The sequence below is a fragment of the Hoplias malabaricus genome, chromosome 9, assembly GCF_029633855.1.
Source record: "Hoplias malabaricus isolate fHopMal1 chromosome 9, fHopMal1.hap1, whole genome shotgun sequence".
In the NCBI taxonomy this organism is placed as follows: Eukaryota; Metazoa; Chordata; class Actinopteri; order Characiformes; family Erythrinidae; genus Hoplias; species Hoplias malabaricus.
The window spans coordinates 19730821-19736480 of NC_089808.1; positions in this window are offsets into that span (position 1 = coordinate 19730821).

Here is a 5660-nt window from a genome sequence, read left to right on the forward strand (position 1 = left end):
AAAAAACTCAATCAAAACTGTGTGACCATAGAAATGATTATAATGAACGACAATGTCTTTGGACTTACGTAGAAGTTAAAATTTCTCTATTAGGTCTTTTTTTTGCAACTGAAAACCTAAGCAGGTCAGAATGCTCCCAGGTAACAGGGGAACATGTTTGCAACCCATTGCTAAAAAGTTGGGACAGGATCATGCTTACCGCAGTCTTGCATCACCACAAACACTATTTAAGTTTGGGAACAGAGGAGAAACTTTAAAAGTCTTTAAAAATGAAATGGTTAACCATGATTTTGTGATAAAGAGTTTTGGCTGCTCAATTATGCAGGCTTCCATTGTAGTATTTATCATTTCATAATGCACAAAATGTTTTCAGTGGGACTGAACTATTAAGGGCATTCAGCAAGTTCTCTGCATAAATATAATCAATTAATTCTATTATACAATGTTTTTATAATAGTTCTAGGAAGTGAGATTTTCTGTGGGGATAAAAAGAAACTATTGGCTCCATCATTAGTTTTGTTGCAATTCATATTTGAGTGTATGAAAACAAAACCATTATGAGTAACACAAGTATGCTGATAAAAATTTTACTGAGTGATTCTTGTTTCCACCAGTCCTCAACCCTACAATCGAGATAAGCCCGGAAAAAAAAAAAAAAAAAAAAAAAAAAAAAAAATATATATATATATATATATATATATATATATATATATGCGTATGTGTGTGTGTTTGTGAGAAGCAAATTTCATATATTTATAAAGAAATGTGAAATGTATTTTTTTTTCAGGGAATTACTAGATCTAACAAATATATAGAAATGACAAACAAAAAATATGATAAATATTATGTGTTTCACATCTTACCTTACTAAGAACTTAACGCCCCTCATAGCTTAGCACATTACGTTGTTGTTGTCATGCTGTAAGCAGGGTTTTGCCTAAACATTTTCAGGTTCTGATGTTGTTCCAAAACCTGTATATATTGTTCAGCATTAACGGTGCCATCACAGGTGATCAAGTCCATCCCATATGTAATGCTGGCTTTTGAACTGTGCTTATACCAAGCCAGGTGGTCCACCTCTGGAGGACACAGCATCTATGCTTTTCAAAAAGACTTTTTTGCCTCAGTGCATGTTAAATGGCTGATTTCTAACAGAGAAACTTGTCTGTTTTAATTCAGTGCCTCCTGAGGGCCAGAAAGATCAATCAGCCAATATTGGTTTTGGGTCTTGTTCCTTTCGTATAGAGATTAGTCAGGATTCTCTGAATCTTTCAATGATAATATGTACTGTAGAAGAAGAAATCACCAGGTTGTATGCTGTTTTATACTAAGAAACATTATCCTTGAATTGTTTCACTATTTCTCCATGCAGCTTTTTACAGAACCACTTCCCATCTTTACTTCTAAAAGACTGCCTCTCTGAGATCCTCTTTTTAAACTTAGTCATGTCACTGACCTGTTTCCAATTAACCCAATTTTTTTTTTGTTTATTTGTGGCATTGCACAACTTTACCAGTATTTTGTTGCCCCATCACAACATTTTTGTAAAATGTAGCTGACATCAAATTCAAAATGGACATTAAAAAATTCATTTAGAAATATTCTCATTTCTCATTCTCATTCTCATTCACATAAGGTGGAGAAAAACGACTATGCAGCTGAAATTTAACTTGTCTGTACATTTTTATTCACTGTTTGAATTACTACAGAAACACTTTTGTAAGTTGTTTAGGTTTTATTTAGCACTTTCGGTCTGTTTACTTTCCTTCAGTTAGCAGTCTTCCAAATTTAGAATGGGTTTCAGAGTAAATGCAAAACAGCAAAAATGAATCAATATAAAACAATATCCTCATCTCTTTTCATGATTTTCAACATTTGGAGGGCTCTTTGCAGTTGTTTTGCCATGAGCAGAGAACAAGGAAGCTAGCATGTCTGACCAAGCCACATTGGTTTTTACTCATTTACTGACACGGGGCTTCGTAAACACATTAGACTCGTTTCCAGCACAGACTTAAAAGCTAGCAAATGGTTAGGAAACATCTACTGAATTTTATAAGAAGTGTTTTTGATTACCATTGTTAATGTTGCCTTTATTTTAATTTTAAGAAGAATTTTAGTCAATATTTGTTTAATACAAGTTTTTCCTTCTGTACTATGCTCTATTTATGAGTAAAAACAGCATAATATTTAATGTGCAAATCATTTAAACCATGTATTTAATAAAATATAGTATAAAAACAATATTTCAAATGCTGAAACAGCATTTCAAAAATGTTGTGATGGGGCAACAAAGACTGATAAAGGGCCGTCCTCATTGTCTCCATCTCTGGCTTTTTTTTTCCTTTTCTCCTTCCACAATTTTTTTTTCTGTTTACGTTTCCACCATGTTTGTCTTTGTTTGTTCCTATGGGCTCATTATGCCTTGCCTCAGTGTTTGTAGATTTTTTGCAGGGGGTATATTACAGAGCAGGATTTCTCAATTAGCCTTCTAACTTAAGCTCACATTGTCCAATGGGACCCTCAGCTCTGTTTCTATTAGACAGGCATCATTTTGAGCTTAGCTTATCTGCCTAAACAGAGAAATCCTGCTTTGTGGAACACCCCCAGGTCCTTCTCTGTCGGTCTTGTGGTTCATGCACTTTCTCTCTGTCTAGAATATTATTTATCTGTGGTTCTCCTTTTGTTTGTATTCTTGTTTATGTCTCTCTCGTTTTTGCCCTTATCCAGGTTGTGTTTTTTTGGTTTATTTGTATGCCATGTTTTTTCTGTTAGCTTTGGCCTCTTTCTTTAGTTCTTATTGTATTGTTTTGTTTCTGTTCTGCTTGTGTATCCCTTTTATAGTTTATTATATACAGGTCTGCCTGTTTTCATTTAGACCTATTTTTCATGACCTTGTTTTCCTCTATCTGTCTTTTTTTTCTGTCTCTGTTCAGTGTTGTCTGTTTATTCTTTCTGTATTTTCAGTGTTTCACTTCTTAGAGTCTTCTGTTTTCATTCTTTCCTTTAGGTTTTATCTAGTCATTTTGTATACTGTTCTTGTCTGTTTTTTTATTAGTAGCATTTTGGTCTCATCAGTGTCATTTTATTTTATTTATCTTTTGGGTTAATTAAATGAATCTTTAAGCAACGTTACCTACCTCCACGTTCCTTGCAATCCTTGACAGTTGTGTAATACTACAAAAAACTGGCAGCAATTCACTGACATGATTGATTAAAAAAAAAAGTACATCTCAGAGAGTAAGTAGTAAAGTGGGAGGTGTTCATTACCTCATAAAAGGACTGTTTAGGCAAACAGTGCAACAATTCAAGAAAAACTTTTATCAAAGTAAAATACTAAAGATTTCTTAAACTTTACATAGTATCATTAAAAGATTCAGAGAATCCATAGATGACTTCTAGATGCAAGAGACAAGGCCAAAACCCTGCATTAGCTGGCTGTAATCTTGCCCAAAAAAAAACGACAGGTTTCTGTTGTGAAAATCAATGCATGGGCTCCGAAACATTTCCCAAAACCATTGTCTATGAACACAGTTTGTCACACAAGTTTAATCTCACAAATACAAAGAAGAAACTATATATAAACAGAATCTAGAACTGCTACCTCTTTCTCTGGGCCTGAGCTCACTTAAGATGAAGTGAGATGAAGTGGAAACATACCCTGTGATCTGACACATCAATCTGAAATCTGAAAATTTTCTTGGAAAATAATACTGCCATGTCCTCTGGGCTAAAAAGGAGAAGGACCATGCACACAGTTCAAAAGCCAATATGTGTGATGGTATGAGGGGACATTAGTTCACATGGCATGGGTGGTTTGCACATCTGTGAAGGCAAATGAAGGCAGATTAATGAAGATCGATGTATGCAGATTTTTTGGCAACATGCTGCCATCCAGGCAATGTCCTTTTTCTCAAAAGTTGGTAAGAGTCTGGTTGCTAAAATAGTCCAGACTTGTCACTCACTGAAAAATGTTTGCCATATTATGAAAGAAATACCAGGATCCCGACTTTTAGCAGCTGAAATTCTATAAACAACAAAAAAACATTTCACTTTAAAAACTACAGCTATTGGTCTCCTCAGTTCTCAAATGCTTACAAGGTGTTGAAAGTTAAGATGTTGCAATATATTATTTTCACTCCTTATTCATTATTTTTAACATATGTCACAGAATTTGGAAAGCTGTGAAATTTATACATTTATGTACAACATAAAATGTATATGCTTGTAACCTGAGATTTGCAACATGCCCTAATTCTAGATTTTCTTACAAAAAATTATTTCTGTACTATCATACACTTTTTCATTTTCCCCATATTTAAATTCAATAACTGTTCTACCATTCCCCAATATATTAAACATTTCTTAAAGCATTTCTCTTTAACAGTCCGGGTGACTGTCTGTGAGGAGTGTGGGGTGTTCTCCCTGTGTCTGCGTGGGTTTCCTCTGGGTGACTGTCTGTGAAGAGTGTCGTGTGTTCTCCCTGTGTCTGCGTGGGTTTCCTCTGGGTGCTCCGGTTCCCTCCCACAGTCCAAAAACACATGATGGACGCCCCCTCCAGGGTGTATACCTGCCTTGTGCCCAATGATTCCAGGTAGGCTCTGGACCCACCGCAACCCACCCAGAACTGGATAAGCGCTTACAGACAAAGAAAGAATGAATGATTTCTCTTTAACTTTTAACACTTTCCCTAGCTCCAAAATTAATGTTCTCCATTTATAAACAATAACAAAAGACTCTCAAACATCAACTTTTTGGTACTGAGCAAGGAACCATCTCAAGTAGATGTGTGTGTGTGTCCAAAATAGGATAATCATAATTCCAGATGCTAGCTAGAGGAAAAACAGCTAATCTTCCATTGCTAACCCATTTCTATGCTATGTCTCCCTAAGCTGGGCAGTATATAACTTAGAAGGAAAGAATATGGATTTTTTTTTCCCCATTTAATGGTGTATTTCCACTTCAGTTCAGCAGATGATATGAAGGGTTTAGGAATAACCATTTGAACACTTAAAAAGCGAAGCCAGTAACAAAGAGCACTAACCCTTTTGTTTCCATGTGTGGTTCTAAGCAGTAGAATTAAAGCCATACCCATTTTGGTTTGTGGGGTAGATTCAGGAAACGCTGCGTCTAAAAATAGAACTGTAAATGATCAATAACAATGTCCCAAAGCCTGTAGATTTCAGCTGATGTAGGCTGAATTTCTTGGCAGCTATGTCATTAAAAGCTGTAATCTGAAACATCTTTAGACAAGAAAGACAGCATACACACTACATGATTCAGAGGACATCATTTGTATTTTTGCCCAGTCTTATGCTACTCAGACTCTGTGCATGTACAATACCCCCCCAAAAAAATGAAATTTAATTGGTTTAGTGCATCCTGAAAAAAACAGAACAGACATTCTCACACAAGTGTTACTGCTTTTCTAATGACATTACCATGCATCTATGTTTCAGTTGTATGACCTGTGGGTTATTAAGAGGAGTCTTGCTCTGCCACTCCTACCATGGCTGCTGCCTGGGCTTTCAACAAACGTGTCTAAAAGGCATTCTGACTGTTAAGACTAGCATGTCTTCAAGCATGTCCTTCAAATTCATATCTGTATAAAAACATGGAAATGTGTTGTCTATTCTTAAAAAATATAAATTCACATATTGACT